The sequence below is a fragment of the Miniopterus schreibersii genome (assembly GCF_964146895.1).
Source record: "Miniopterus schreibersii genome assembly, chromosome: 15".
Classification (NCBI taxonomy): domain Eukaryota; kingdom Metazoa; phylum Chordata; class Mammalia; order Chiroptera; family Miniopteridae; genus Miniopterus; species Miniopterus schreibersii.
Window position 1 is genome coordinate 13998899 of NC_138115.1, and position 16138 is coordinate 14015036.

Consider the following 16138-nt stretch of genomic DNA (forward strand, 5'->3'; position numbering starts at 1 on the left):
GGTGTCACTCCCTGTTTGAAACCGCCAATGACCCTGGAGTTCAACACTAAAGTTCCAACTTTGCTCCTGCAAACTGTTTCTATCTATGTCCCTTTCTTCTCTATGTCCATACCAGACTTTTTAAAGATTCCTCACTCATTTGTTCCTGCCCTGAGGCCTTTGCATATGCTGTTTCTTCTGCCTGAAACACCCACTCTCTCTCCATCCCTCCTTTGCAGTCAAACATTCCCTGACCACTGTCAGACCTGATCTAGGTCCTACTGTGTGCCTTCAGGAGTTAGCTTAGCTTGTGTGATTATGTAAGCATCCCACCCTCCAGGCAGGACCCAGGTTGGATTGAACCCATTCATTGCCTACTCCAAAGCCTTTGTCTGTCTTTCCACTCCACCACTCAGCCTTGCTTCTCAGGTGTTCCTCTAACCAGGATTATGTGAGCAGAAGGGACTTGCTTTCAGAGAAGCCTTTAATTAGCATTGCTTAGGCCTGAACAATAAGATGGACACCTTAATCCTTATACAGGAGTCGCCATCCCCTGGGTGAAGACTGCACCAAGTTAGCGTTGCTTCACCAATATGATGTCCTACACCTTTCCAAAGCCAAAGGGGATGGGTGGGAAGAAGAGGGAGCATCTGTACATCTGTGCAGTGCTACAGGAGGAAAAGCTGAATGTCCCTTTCAGTAATTCCACTTTAGAGTATAACCAGGATATAACCAGAAATATGATGTCCTGTAGTTTTCCGAGTACAGGTCTTTTACCTCCTTGGTTAAGTTTGGAAAGGACCAAGAAGTGCACCAAGGTCTGCTTTTCCAAGCCTCGGGTTCAGAAACAGATCAGGCAAGGACTCAAAATACCTAGTGATCTGCCTTTGCCTGCAGGCTGATTGTTATCTCTGAATGAGCCTCAGGCTGTAGACCACAGCTAGGTATAAACACAGGGAAAGGCTGAGAGGTTTTCCAACAGGGTGGGGCAATTGCTCCCCCCCCCCCCTTCCCGCAAAAGCTGCCTGGATGGTAAAGATCTGTCTGAGAAATATGTCCTCTGCAGTATGGAGGAATGACTCAGCACAGAAATCCAGATGGTTGCCCTCGGAGCTCTATCCCCAGAACCAGCACCCCTAGATTAGTTCCACTTAATCTGCCATCCTCTTGGAATCTCTAAATTGATTTGTTTGAATCTACAGATTCTACTTACAGATCTATTTTGATTTCTGGGAACCCTGATTTATTAAATAGGGAAGTTAAGGAGTTTGCCCTTAGTAATAATAAAAATGCACTTGCCTTTACTGTGTACAGAAGACTTTCAGCCACTATATCTGTTCCTCACTCAGCATCCTGAACCTTTCAATGGTCAAGGTCTGGTGTCTCACCTTGGCCATCAAGGCCCTTCCAGCCCCTTTACTCCCCCACCTGCCTCTCTCCAGAAGTGTGCCCTGTGCTCTCTCACCTCTGGGCTTCCATACCTCCTATTCTCTCCACCTTTGCTCTACCTGGTTCCCCTGCCTGGTCAGGTCTTAGCCAAGGCCTGCTTCCCACAGGAAGCCTCCGTATGCCTGAATCTGGGCCGGGGCTTCCTGCAGCCTGTCTCTCACCACATCCTACTCCCTAACTGATGAGGGTTCTGTTTCCTCATCAGCTGTGAGCTCATGAGGTCAGAGACTGTGTCTGTCTGTGTGACAGAATTCAGTGGTATGTAGCAGATGCTCAAATCGTTGTTAAATGGAATCTAATGGAAATAAAACTTTTATCTTTGACCAGGCTGCTGGGTAGAACACCAGGTGTTGGTGTGTAGGTCTGAAGTGCCTGCTGAGCTCTGGGTTATCATTACTTAATCAACATGGCTGGCTGTACACTCTTCCACAGTGTAGAGCAGGGAGAATTACAAAAGTTTTTGGGGAAAGATTGAGGCCTGAGGCCCTGGATACAGGTTTTGCCCTTGGAAATGTAGTGCTAGGGAGGGTGTATGTTACTTGAACAGGAAACGAATGGGTCAAGAGGCACTGAGTTTGGGGTCAAGGAGCCCCTTTGAAACTGAAGTGGAATGAAGTTACAGCTGTTGGAATGAATGTTGGTTTGCTCAAGATGCTCAGTTTTTGGCTCAAAAGGCAGGCTGTGGGCCAGGAAGAGGCCACCAGCACTTTGAGGCTGAGTGCCTGCAAGGAGAGACAGGGGTTTGCAATGAAGAAAGTCTCAGCCATGCCAGAGAAAGTTCTGAACACCTCGTGCAGTCCTGGGGCCTGAACTGGGAGAGCTACATCCCAGCTGCTGCTGTGAGGGCAGGTGCCTCCCAGGGAGCCCTCAACTCGCCCCCACGGAAGGTGAGGTAGAATTGTGGTGGGGGAGGCTGTTTTAGCTCACCCCCTGGAGAAAGTGAGGAGGTCCACTTAGAGCCCTGGTCCTGCCACTTACCTGAGGATCAGCCTGGCAAGAGCCTTGGCCCCTGAGCTGATTTGGGCTCCTCTGACCTGGGGGCTGGCCTCACGTCTCTAAACTTCAGTTACTTCATCTGAGAAGTGGGCCCACACAACCCCTCCACCTCACAAGGCTGTTAATCAATGCTCAAGTAGAGGAAGCACATGAAAACAACTAATGAATTTTGGATTTTTATTATCATGGAGCCTGCGGTATAGGGCATTCTTTATTTTATGAGGCCCGGAGGACAGTAAGCGTTTATCTGTCGAATGAATGAATGAATGAATGAATGAATGCCAAAAAAAAGTTTTCTTTAGATTCCCACGTTCATTTCTCCGGCGACCCAGGCCACGGCTGGCTGCCACTGCTGGCTGCCGCTCTTTCAGGCTCTGCATCTGCCCACAAACCGGAGATTCCTGAGAACCTGCTAGAGCACGAGGACTGCTGGAGGCTCCTCTGCATTCTCACCCCCACAGTCGAGGAAAGTGAGGCTTGGGCAAGACCCAGCACGCTCAAGGTCAGCCTAGCGGCCAGGGTGGGGCTCCACACGTAGGCTCCTGCCCTCGCCCTGGCCCTGGCCCTGGCCCTCGCCTTCGCCTTCGCAGACTAGGGCACCCCCTGCTACCCCTGGAGCCGGTGTCGCCACAGTCCCCTCCCGATACCTGTCCCAGGATCTGACCCTGGGGTGTGCGCTGCGCCTTCTAGGCTGGGGGAGCGGGAGCCAGGGCTGGGTAAACTCTCTCCTCTGGAGTCTGGATTAGGTGTGTGTGGGGGGGATGCTCCACGGGCCAGATCCCCCTCCTCCCGCCTCCCTTCCTAGCCTTCCCAGGAAGCGGCAGAACCTGGGGAGGCCGGAGTGCCCAGCGGTGGCCCAGCGGTGGCCCAGCGGAACTGCATCGGGGTCCCCTGCCACCCTGTTTCGGCCTCCGCGGGGGGTCGTGGGCCCGCCTCCAGCCCACGTGGCCCGCGGGGCCTCCCCGCCCCGCCCCGCCCCGCCCCGGGGTGCCGCCCCCAGAGCCGCTGCCACTAGCGCCACCGCCAGCGGTGCGCTCTCCAGCCCCGCAGGGCTGCGCCTGCCCCAGCAGAGGTGAGTGTCGGCGGCTGGCGGGGAACCCCACCCCTCCTCTAGAACCTCCCTGGGTGGACACCCCGCTAGACACCCGGCGCTGGACACTCTCTCGGGCTGGCCCCTCCCCGGCCTAACTCGGAGCCCCAGAGCGGGACCCCCACCCCCCTCCGAGCGGCTCACGCGGGTCTCCGTGCGCTGCAGGCTCTGCTCGCGCCCGGGGCTGGGGGGCTTGGGACGCCCGACGCGCGCTGGGGCGGCCCCGGCGGGCAGAGGCCCCGCCAGCCCGGACCCCGGCTCCCGCCGGAGACCCTGACTTCGGTCCCCCGGTCGCTCGGACGAAAGTTCCCGGAGCCACTTCCGGGGAGGGAGGCGCCACCTGTCCGGGGACGCAGCCCCTCTCCCTGGTGCCCTCCCAGCCTGGTGGGGCGCCCGCGGGTCAGAGCCGCGCGGGGCGCCGCAGGTCCTGGCTCGCCCGGCGCCGGTCCCTTCGCCGCGGGGGACCCGGCCCGGAGCGCGCGGGGCGGCGCCCGAGGTTCGGGGCCCACCCTTGAGCCCGCGCGGCATCTTTTAAACTGCGCGGCCAGAGGACCCGGCGACGGGACGAGGGAGGCGGATCCCAGGGGTTCAGGTGAACCCCGAGCCGCGCAGCCGGAGACGGGTGAGCGTTTTCTGAGTGAGGAGCTGACGAGCCGGGTGGAAAGGGGTTCCCTTGGGCTTTGCCACGAGGAAGAACCGCCTTTGCATTATCCGCGGCCTCGGTGCAGAAGCAGAGCGCGTGTTCCGAGGGGGCTCTTGCATCACTTAATGCCCGAACGGACACTTGTTTTTAAGCAGTTTATGCATTACCCGGTATAACCGCTTTCTTCCCTCGGGTGTGGAAGTGAAGAGCTGTGCTGTGCAGTGTAACCTTGGGCAAGTTACTTCACCTATCTATGCCTCAGTTTCCTATCTGTAAAATGGGGATGATCATAATACAAACCTGGAAGGGTTGTGTAAGGCTAAAGGTCTTAAAATTGTGCCTGGTACAGGGTAAGTTCTGTGATTATGGCTGACACCTGTGGAACAGGGCGTTCCCATCCCTAGCCCCCCCCCCTCGTGAGGAGGGTGAGCAGGTTTTGCTCCCTCCCTTTCTGCTCTGGAGGGGCTGCTTCTTCAGACAGCAGCGGTGGTGTCCCCTTCAGCCTGAAACACCGGGGTTAACCAGCCCTGTGCAAAATGTATCTCAGAATGTGAGATTAGAGATGACCTTTGTTAAGGACACTCTTGGGACATGGGGGTCTCTTATGTCCTTTGGAAGCTCTGGGGTGTAACTGGATGTTTGCCTCTCTGGGGTGGAGTGGATAAAGTTTCACTTAAATTCCTTCAGGCCTTGGGCCCCCTGACAGCCTGACATTCTCTAGTCTCTGTGAGTGTGGGAGTCTATTTAGGAGCCCAAGGGCCTGATCTTGTCCCCTCCCCTCCATTTATTCGCCTCCAGCAGATTGTCCCCTTCATCAGTCTCCCTGGGTTGCACCAGTTTAGTTTCTTATGGCAGTGGTAACCATAGACAGGAGTCTTGAACCTGGGGCTCCAGGAACCTCCTGAAATGTAGACGAGGTGCTTAGAGTATGGGTGTGTTTTTCCAGAGGGGTCCCTTTTCATTATATTCTGCAAAAAACAGCACCCCACAAAAGTGGACCCTGAATTGCTGGTGGGGAGATGTGGATTCTTAGCCCCCGGCCGGGGCAAGTACAGATATTTAGGGAGTTGAGATGTCAGTATTACCTCTGCCTCCTGGACATGGAGGTGCAGACGTTTGTGGTGTTCCTTTGTGGTCTCTCTCAGAGCACACCTCCCAGTGGAAAATTCAGATCTACCTTGACGTGAAAAAATCTGATAAAGAAGTCAATTGAGGAAAGGAGAAGGCAGGCCTTGGGGGTAGGTGATATGATGTTTTCCTATGGTGGGGCCTTTAGGATCGGATGCAGTTGAAAATTTGAGCTCAAGCTGTCAGGAGACCTCAGGACTTTTGCACATGCTCTTCCCTCTGCTGAGTACACTCTTCCACCACTTCTTCTGGTGTCTGGCATTTCCTGCTCAGATGTCTCCTCTGTAGAGGAGGTTTCCCTGACTCCTCTGTCCAAAGCAGCCACTTCCCCCATTAGTTTCTGTTACATTCTCCCATTGTACTTTTTTCATGGAGCTTACCTGAAATGGTCCTACTCATGTATCTATTTATGGGTTTATTGTCTGCTTCCAGCCAGGAGAATGTAAAATCCTTGAGGATAGAACTGTTGCCCTGTTCACCACTGCACTCTGGCCCCTGGCACACAGTAGATGCTCAATAAGTGGTCCCTGAGTGACAGAATGAACGAGCATCCACTGAATGAAATGAGGTGAGGCCGAGTAGCTTTTAAGAGTAGTGAAATGCAAAGGAACTGGCCATTAGGAGTTCTGGGTTAAAAGTGACCTTCGACGTTTAAAAGTTCAACCTGCTGTTTAAGCCACCTCTGCAACTTCTGTTCCTATTTATTGCTAACTGGAGCTTGAATCCTCCGGTGGCAGGGAACTCATTGCCTCCCAAGACAGCCTATTCCATTGGAGGAAAGGTGTGGGACCCAAGTTGTGGTTGAATCCCTGGTATGGCCAGTCTTGAGCTCTGGACATGGTCTGTCTCACTGGGGAAGGGAGAGGGGAATGAGGCAGTGTGGGCAGGACCTTTCCCATCTCCTCCCCCAACCCTGGCAGGTGGCCGTAGTAATATCTCGGCATTGTGCGTGTGTTTGTGTTGTCTGGTTGACCAGAAGGCTTGTGCCTTCTTTTCCAGAGGGTGGAACCTAGAGTGACGGTGTTTCTTAAAACTGCCTTGTGGGCTGTGAGCATGAGCCTAGGGGGCACTGCTAGAATTATAACTCTGCACATAGTAAGACTCGCCTCACCCCACGTGCCCTGGACATGGACCCTTGTGCCATTTGGTTACATTCACTTCATCACCTAGAAGGAACCACCTGGAGGTACTTAGCAAGGCTTTGGTGGAAAAATGAGATCAAAATGCATACGATTGTGGACCAGGAGATGCTTCCTTCCCATTCTCTGCAGTGATTGGTTGATTAATTGATCAATTGATGTTATTTAACACAACATAAGACTCCTTAAGACATGAGATCTTGGTCGTATGACCTTGAAGCAGTAGCTTAACCTTTCTGAGCCTTGGTTTCTTCATGTGTAATATTGGGGAGGTGGTATGATAGGGAGGCTTCTTGGAAAAAGGGACATATAAGAACAAACAAAGGTATGGTTACATATCACCCTTAGTAGAGGGTGGCGTGGGATGGGAGAACAGCATGCGCAAGGGTCCAGATAGAGTGTGTGCGTGTGTGTGTGTGAGTATACTGTGAAAAGGGAACTGACAGAGCAGCCAGTTGATCTGAATGGCTCTGCCTTGTGCTGTGAACTCTGCACTGACATCCTCAGATATTATCTACAACTATCCTGGGGCACAGCCCTCTTAGTATCCCCATCTTGTAGACCAGGAGATGGAGAGGTGGAGTGATGAATAACTTGCCAACTGTGTGTCTCCCTGGGGCTCTGTTCAGTTGTATCAGGAGAGCTGGAGATGAGGAGGATCTTTCCAGAAGATTTATTCAGCAGTGTCCGGAGAGGTGGGTGTTTTTAGATGTCTCAAACCGGCCTCACTTTGGTGCACATCCCCACGGAGTCAACTCTGGAAGGCAGAGGCTGTTCCCAGTCAACCCCTCAGTCCCTGGCACAGTGAGCATTTGTTGGGATGTTAGGTGGATGCTTCAGGCTCACTGGTGGTCACTAAACAACAAGGCTGCAGGAAGTCATTGCCTTCATTTCCCACATGTCTCCTGACTTTTCCAAGGAGGACCCACAAGTCAGGGCAGAACTGAACATGGAGCCCAAGTTAAAACCAGAGTGCTCCAGAAAGAGAGGCTGGGGACCTTGCCCAGGGTTGGAGAAGAACAGAGGAGGCATTTGGTGTCTTGCCTGGCTCAGCTTGCTAAAGACCAGATAGTTATTTAATAGTCCAATTCGGTTCCTTGTCCCAAAACCCGCCTCTGCCCTAGCTGGTCTGGCCCAGTGGTTAGAGCATCATCCAGCGAACTGAAGGGTCCTGGGTTCGATTCTGGCCAAGGGCATGTACCTCGGTTGTAGGCTCAATTCTTGGCCCCAGTTGGGGTGTGTGTGGGAGGCAACCAATCAGTGTGTCTCTCTCCCATCAATGTTTCTCTCTCTCTCTCTTTCTCCCCCTTCCACTCTCCCTGAAAAGCAATGAAAATCATATCCTTGGGTGAGGGTTAAAAAATTAAAATTAAAAAAAGAAAAGAAAGAAAAACAAAAGCCCACCTCTACTTCCAGCTAGCACATGGCAACTTTGTGGGTCTGGATTTGCTGTTCCTGCTGATAGAACCCCAAGCCTTGAATTCTTCTCCAGGTCTGAGCTCAGTAATATTTTCCTGGAAGCCAGAGCAGTGCACTGGCTGCCTTTGAGGCAAATTGAAATGTCTGGAGGTTGTAGAGACGGGAACACAGTTAGGGTCCTGTGTTCCAATCTCAGCTCCACTATTACTAGTGGAGTGACCTTGTGCCTAACTTCTCTTAGCCTCAGTTTTATCGTCTGTAAGTGGGGACAGTGCTTGGCTATACCTCATAGGTTTGCTGTGAGGATTCAGTGAGAAATTACTTGACAAGTGCTTATCCCTACGACAGCCAGCATGCGGGAAGGGCTGGCTGTGGCATCACCTAATGACTAAGCTGACCCAGGCCGCTGCATTACCGCTTTGTGCTCCTGTAGGAACGGTGTGCCCACACGATGGAAGTTCATCATTCAGATTTGGAGACTTTACCAAGGGTGGGCACTATCCTTTTTGGAGACAATCTTATTAGGAGCCAGATCTGGATGATGGGGTTGGGGGTCGGCTTATTGTGACAGAGGCGAGGCGTGAGATGCCACCAAGACTTCCTGCCCAATCACGATGGCCCCCCATCCTCTCTCATGGTGCTTTCACACCAGTCTCCCCAGCCCCCGGCCTACAGTGGTCCCATGGCCCTTGGTCTCTGGAGGGTATACAACACCCTTGTAGCCTGGCTGCTTCAACTTACTGTTCCGATTCTTTCTCTTCACCACACCCCACCCCACGTCGCCCGCTAGACCCTCTGGTGGATCTGAGCCAACAGTCCCCCGGGTGCCTCAGGGGCTTTCACGTTCACGTCTGTGCTCCTGCTTGTCCCCCGACTTGGAATCTCTTTGGCTCTTGTCCGCTTTCAGACGCCCCGCACGGCCCAACCCCAGTGGCTGCTTCCTTCTCCTGTCCCTTTTAGCTAGAAAAAATGCTTTTTTTTTTGCGTGAGAAAGCCTAATTATATTAGTATACATAATGCAAACAAATCAGAAGTTGTAGAGCAAGTAACGAATCGCTTCCAGAGAGAACGTTTATGATCAGGTGGCTGTGTGTTTCTCTGTTTTTACCTTCAGGTGTGTGTACCTGTGAATATCTTTAAAAACCAGCACAATGGGCTCATTTCCTAGGTCTTGTTCTCCAACTGATTTTTTTCCCTTTAGTCACTCGTCCAAGGGCACTTTTCTCTGGCCATAGCCCCTCTCCTCTTTTTACCTGCCCTTGCTCCCCTCCCCCTGAAAGAGGGTAGAGGTTCGGTGGAAATCCTGCGCTCGGTTCCCTGGGCCACCTGCCTGGCAGTGCCACTGCAGGTCGGATGGTAACCCTGCGTGTAACATCCTGAGGAACTGCCTAAAGTTTCCCGAAGTGACTACACCATTTCGCAACTTCACCAACCATGTATGAGGATTCCCGCTGTTTCACGTCCTCCCAGGCGCTTGTTACTGCCCATCTTTTTTATCACAGCCATCCCAGTGCGTGTGAAGTGCTATCTCATTGCGGTTTTGATTTTTATTTCCCTAATGGCTAGTAGTGTGGACTAGTTATTTTTATTTTTTGAGAAGTTTTTGAGTTTATAATAAAATTGAGAAAGAGATACAGAGTTTCCCTCTATACCTTCTGCTCCTACACATGCACAGCGTCCACCATTATCAACATCATTCGCCAAGAGTGGTGCAGTGGTTACCAAGGACGAACATACACTAACACATCATGATCACCCAGAGTCAGGAGTTTGAACCTAAGGGCTCACTTTTGCTGTTGTACTTTCAGTAGGTGTGAACAAATGTATAATGTCATACAGAGTATTTTCACTTACCTAAAAATTCTCTGTGCTCCACCGATTCATTGTACCTCCCCACCCCCCACCATAACCACTGATCTTTTTGTCTCCGTAGTTTTGCCTTTTCTAGAATATCATATACTTGGAATCACATAGTATGTAGTCTTCCCAGATTGGCTTCTTAAACATAATACAGTGATATGCATTTGAGGTTCCTTTGTATCTTTTCATGGCTTGATAGCTCATTACTTTTTAGCACCGAGTAGTATTTTATTGTCTAGATGTGCCACAGTTTATCCATTCAATTACTAAAGGACATCTTGGTTGCTTCCAAGTTTTGGCAATTATGAATAAGGCTGCTATAAACATCCATGTGCAGTTTTTTTGTGTGGACATAAGTTTGCAGCTCCTTTGGGTAAATACTAAGGACGCCAGTTGCTGGATCATATGGGTTAAGAGTATGTTTAGTTTTGTAAGAAACCACCAAACTGTCTTCCATAGTGGCTGTACCATCTTGCATTCCCACCAGCAATGAATGAGCGTCCCTGTTGCCCCACATCCTTGTCAGCATTTGGTGTTGTCTGTGTTCTGGATTTTGACCGTTCTAATAAGTGTGTAGTGCCATCTCATTGTTGTTTTTAATTTGCTTTTCCCTGACAAATGATGTGGAGCATCTTTTCATATGCTTATTTGCCATCTATATATCTTTTGAAAAAAACTTATCTTTATTGTTGAAAGTATTACAGAGGTCCCCTTTTCTCCCCTCTTTGACCCTCTCTGTCCACCCCCAGCCTTCACTGTACTATTGTCTGTGACCATGGGTTACGCATATAAGTTCTTCGGTTAATATATCTTCTTTGGTAAGGTATCTGTTAAGGTCTTTGGCCTTTTTTTTTTTCTTATTATTGAATTTTATGAGTTCTTTGCATATTTTAGATAACAGTCCCTTGTCATGTGTCTTTTGCAAATATTTTCTCTCAGTCTGTGACTTGTCTTCTAATTCTCTTGTATTGTCTATTACAGAGGAGTTTTTAATTTTAATGAAGCCTAAGCGTTTCAGTTATTTCTTTCATGAATCGTGGTTTTGGTTCATCTAAAAAGACATCACCATATACCCAAGGTCACCTGGATTTTCTTCTAGGAGTTTTATACTTTTGCATTTTATAAGTAGATCTGTGATCTATTTTGAGTTAATTTTATAAAGGGTGCAAGGTCTGTGTTTAGATGCACTTTTTTGCATGTGGAGGTCCATTTGTTCCAGCACCATTTATTGGAGACTGTCTTTGCTCCATTGGATTGCCTTTGTGCCTTTGTCAAAGATCAGCTGACTGTATTCGTGTGGGTCTACTTCGGGGCTCTCCGTTCTGTTCCATTGCTCTATTTGTTTTTTCTTTTGCCAGTAGTACACTCTCCTGAATTCTGTGGCTTTCTACTAAATTTTGATGTCAGATAGTATCATTCCACCAGCTTTGCTCTCCAATATGGTGTTGGCTGAATATTTTTACATGTGCTTATTGGCTATTTGTATATCTTTCTTGGAAAAATATCTATTCAGACCCTTTATCTACTTTTAAAAATTGGTTATTTGTCTTTTTATTATTGTTATAAGTGTTCTTTATATATTCTAGATTCAGTTCCTTATCACATACATGATTCTTAAATAGTTTCTCCCATTTTGTGGGTTGTCTTTTCAGTTTCTTGATGGTGTCCTTTGAAGCACAAGATTTTAATTTGATGAAGTCCAATTTATCTATTTTTCTTGTGTGGTTTGTGCTTTTAGTATCATACCTAAGAAACCTTTGCCTAATCCAAGGTCAAGAAGATTTATACCTAAGTTTTCTTCTAAGGGTTTTATACTTTTAGCTCTCAGACTTAGGTCTTTATCCATTTTGTGTTAATTTTTTGTGTGTAGTGTGAGGTAGAGGTCTAACTTTATTCTTTTGCATATGGATATCCTGTTGTGCCAGCACCATTTCTTGAAAATACTGTACTTTCCATTGACTTGTCTTGGCATCTGAACAGAATAGATTCAATGGCATGGAAGCATGGATCAGACTGACGAATCTCAGAGGGACGGAGGAGGGTGGGTGGAGGGGTGGAGGGGGAGAGATTAACCAAAGAACTCATACCCATATATGCACAACCCAAGGACAGGGACAGCGGTGTGGAGAGGGACTGGGGAGGGGGGTGGAATGGGGTGGAATGGGTCACTGGGGAGAAAAAGGGACATCTGTAATATTTTAAACAAAAATAAACAAACAAAAAAATCAATTGGGCGTAAAGGTAAGTATTTATTTCTGCACTCTCCATTCTATTCCATTGACCTAGATGTCTGTCCTTGTGCCAGTACCACTGTCTCAGTTCTGTCTTGATTACTGTGGCTTTGTAGCACGTTTTGAAATCAAGAAATGTGAGTCCTCCAACCTTGGCCTTTTTTGTGATTGTTTTGTTGGCTGTTCTGGCTCCCTATATGAATTTTAGGACCAGCCGGTCAATTTTTGCAGAACAGGTAGCAGAGATTTTGATAGGGGTTGTGTTAAGACTGTAGGTCAGTGGGAGTTTTGTCCTCTGAACAACATTAAGTCTGGGTCCTGAAGTACTTTTTTCCTGGGTGCATCAGTCACTCAGCTCCCCTAGCCGTTGAGCCTCCCTAGGAGATACTCAGAGGCCCATCCGTCAAGCCATGCAGACAAAAATCCAGGGCCTTAGGCCTCTCTTTTCCTTGTTGAAGAAAGTGGCACACTATAGTGTATTATTTAATTTAAGGCTGGAGACCTTGGATAAAACATTTAAGTCTTGAATTTGTGAAATAGGAGTGCATCTGGCACTGACTGAGCACATGACAGACCTGGCTTCTCTATTCAGAGGGCATGGTGGAGATCCCTAATGGTCCCCCCTTACTCCCTCCCTCCATGCCTTCAGAAGCTTGGTGAGACCTGGGGACTCTCAGAGTATTGGGGTGAGGCTGCATTTTAACTAGTCCTATTTATTGGGCAAAGAGGTAGCATTTCATTTAAGGAAAGGGTTCTGCTGCTAAAGCCGTTTTTGTGCCCCCATGGCCCCCCAATTCACTGGCATCGTAGTTTGAAGAATGGAATAAAAGTAAGAAGGGACTACTATCACTATTAAAATTTTATAAGATTAGTTTACACCCCTACATGCACTGACTCGTTCCAGATGTAATGCTTTGGCACAAGTCCAAGACTGTATCCTCATGGAAGAAGAAATAAGAAGTGAAGAGCCTACATGTGGATCAATAGGAACCAGGTTTTCCAAACTTAGGAACAACCTGGGGAACTGCCCTGGAAACTACAAATCCACTGGCACCTCAGCTTACCCTCAGCTGGGGGGAGGAGCTCCATTTTAAACAAAACAGCGCTAATGTGTGTGTGTGTGTGGGGGGGTGGAGTTGTTTATTACTGGTGTTTCAAAGAAGCAATTTAAAAAGCATTAATTTGGGCTGAGGTTTTAGTTTGTTTCTGGAGGGAAAATGTTATATGCTATAGAAATTGTTTTTAATCTTCACTGGAGGATGTGTTCTTATTGATATTTTTAGAGAGAGAAGGGGGAGGGGGGAGAGAGAGAGAAACATCAATTGGTTGCCTCCCGTATGCACCCCTTCCTAACTGGGGATCGAACCCACAACCTAGGTATATGCCCTGACCGGGAATCGAACCTGCAGCCTATTCGTGTCTGGGATTACGCTCCAGCCACCTGAGCCACCCGGCCAGGGCTGCAGTAGAAATTACTCTGAGATCTTCAGAACCTAAGCGCCTTTGGTTTAGCAGGTTCCCTTTACCTCAGCTGTTAGGCAGTTTGTAGGGATTTTATTTTCTGTTCTTTAGCGAGGAGTGTGTGCACACGCATGTGCACATGGAAATTTAGGGGAAAAACACAATGATATAACCCAACCTCCAAACAAGGAAGCGAGTTGCTAGTCTCAGAAGGTGCAGCTTAGCTGACCTCGGGTGACCTCCGTCTATGACACATCCCTCACAGGGGTGGGGGGACCGTTTCTCTCCAGCATGGCTTTAATTTTACAAAAGCCCTGTGCAGTCTTGCAAACTCAAGTGGTTTTCTTAAATCACTCCCATTTCATGAGTTTTGGGCTAGGCAGGGCCTCACTAACCCTTGGCCAGCCTTGTGAGTCAGAAAATATTTGAATGACCGCTTGAATCCTTTGAGGAGAGAGAGTTGGCAGGTTAATTTAGGGAGGCGGAGTGACTCCCGACAGTGCTGCAGCCAGTGAGTGTCAGAGTTGATACCAGTGTTAGCAGCTCTACTTTATTATGCTAATAAAGTTATCTTTTAGAGCGAGATGCTGCTGCTACCAAATTTTATTGAGCACTTAGTATACAGTGGAGTCTGGCTTTTCACACTTGTTTTTGGCAGTGACCCATTGTAAGAAATCAATCTACACTGTAATGTGTGCAGGTCTAAAACCAGCGTTTGTAAGACAGTACTTACCTGATGCCTGTCTAGTGTGTGTCCTCTGATAACTGTATTTTTTTTCCTATCTGAGGCCACCTCTGATAATTCTTTTTTACATTAGTGAATTTACACTTTTTAGAAAATGATGGTTGTGAGACCCACTAAATTTATTTTACTAATGGGTCAAAACCTGCTGTTTGAAAAACGTACTAGACAATGTACTGTATGTTTTACTTGTTACTATTTCATTTAATCCTCACAACCACCTAATGAAGGGGGTCTTACTATCTTCATTTTTATGGGTGAGACACAGAGATATAACTTGCCCAGAGCCACACTGCGGGTGAGTAGTGGAGCTGGGATTGAACCCAGAAAGGCTGAGCCCTGTTAAAAGTTCATGTTGTAAATCCAGGTCACTACCTATCTCTTGTAGCGATTAAGGAATAGGGTATAATGTAATATCCTAATGAGTTCTTATATATTGAAAAAGTAGTCACAAAATGGATACAGAATTAATACACTCCCCTTTTTCATTTAAAGTTGCATATAAAAAATGTATCCTGTATGATGGCTTTGATCAATATATAGACAGATGTTATACTTCCTAGGAATTTTAAGGAATTGGTGATTCCTCTCTGTGATTATGGAGGCTGGTGGGAGGGTTTAAAGTCTGCAGGGTAGTAGCAGGCTGGAGACTCAGGGAAGGGTTGCATTTTGAGTGCAAAGGCAGCCTGCTGGCAGAATTCAGTCTTCGTTCTAAGGAAGGTCAGTCTTTGTTCTATTAAGGTCTTCAACTGATTGGATGAGGCCCACCCACATGATGAAGGACAATCTGTTTTACTCAGAGTCTACTGATTTAAATATTAATTTCATGTAAAAAATATCTGCACCTTCATAGAAATATCTAGAATAATGTTTGACCAAATATCTGGTCACTATGGTCTAGCAAAGTTGACACAAAAAATTAAACATCACAGGGATAAGATACTGTTTGAAGTCGTTCAGAAGAAAGGGAAAAGGCAGTGGGAAGCAAGAGTGTAATATTGTTACAAACGGGAATATTTCAGAATGAACTTCCTCTCCCATGATGGATTGCAAAGTAAGTCCAACTCCAGTTCCCATGGAATTACGGGGGGAGGGGAGGGAGAGGGGGAGGGGCAGCATGGGCTGGCACAAGGAGGGTGCACAGATTTTCATGCTTTGAGTTGAATGGATTTTTCTTACCTTTCACTTTTAGATCAGACACCTGAGACTTCATGGTCCTAAGTAAACAGAGCCATGTGTGCTTTATGTGGCGTTTGTGTCTCAGCCTAAACTTGGAAGACTTTGCTTCCTCTCCTGTGCCACAAGCCACCACACATGGTAGCTGACCTGGGTCACTGGCCACAGCAACTGTTGGATCTGGGGTTGTCTGGGTGGGACCTCAGGCCATATATGAGAACATGGTATCCAGACAGCATCAAATTTATTATAGTTTTTATTTTATCTTATTTTTATTGAGATAGAATTTATATACCATAAAATTGATCCTCTTAAAATATACAATTGAGTAGTTTTTAGCATACTCACAAGGTTTCGCAGCCACTACAACTGTTTAATTCCAGAACATTTTCATTGCCCCCAAATATAGCTTTTATTTTGCAAGTAATTTGAACATCCAAGAACACTGTCTTCTGGATCAGTCCCATCAGCAGACAAATATGCTGTTATTTCTCCCAACTTAATAAAAAAACACAACCAAAACCTTCTTTTCTCCCTACTTCTTTCTCCAGTTGTGCCTCCATTTCTCTTCAGTTCAGAGCCAAACTTCTTGAAAATATTGTCCAGACTTGCTGACTCCAATTCTTCGCTTTCCATTCTCTCCCACTTTAAAAAACTGTGATAAGATGCTCATAACACAAAATTTGCCATCAGAACCATTTAAACTGTCCAGTTCAGTGGTGTTAAGCATATTCACATTTTTATGCAACAATCTCCAGAACTTTTTCATCTTGCAAAACTGAAACTCGACATCCATTAAACAACGGTTCCCCATTTCTCCCTCTC

At 47.7% G+C, this 16138-nt stretch overlaps 1 protein-coding gene across 2 annotated transcripts in view; it reads left to right on the top strand.

The window, feature by feature from the left end:
- The first annotated feature begins 3409 nt into the window (after positions 1–3409).
- The window catches only part of ARHGEF3 (Rho guanine nucleotide exchange factor 3), a 273431-nt gene continuing 260702 nt past the window's right edge, over positions 3410–16138 (top strand). The window contains exon 1 of one of the 2 annotated variants that reach the window (XM_081160293.1): positions 3410–3496. The gene's annotated coding sequence lies outside the window, so the exon portion shown is untranslated. The remainder of the gene's footprint in view (positions 3497–16138) is intronic. The other variant, XM_081160291.1, reaches the window with a different exon arrangement.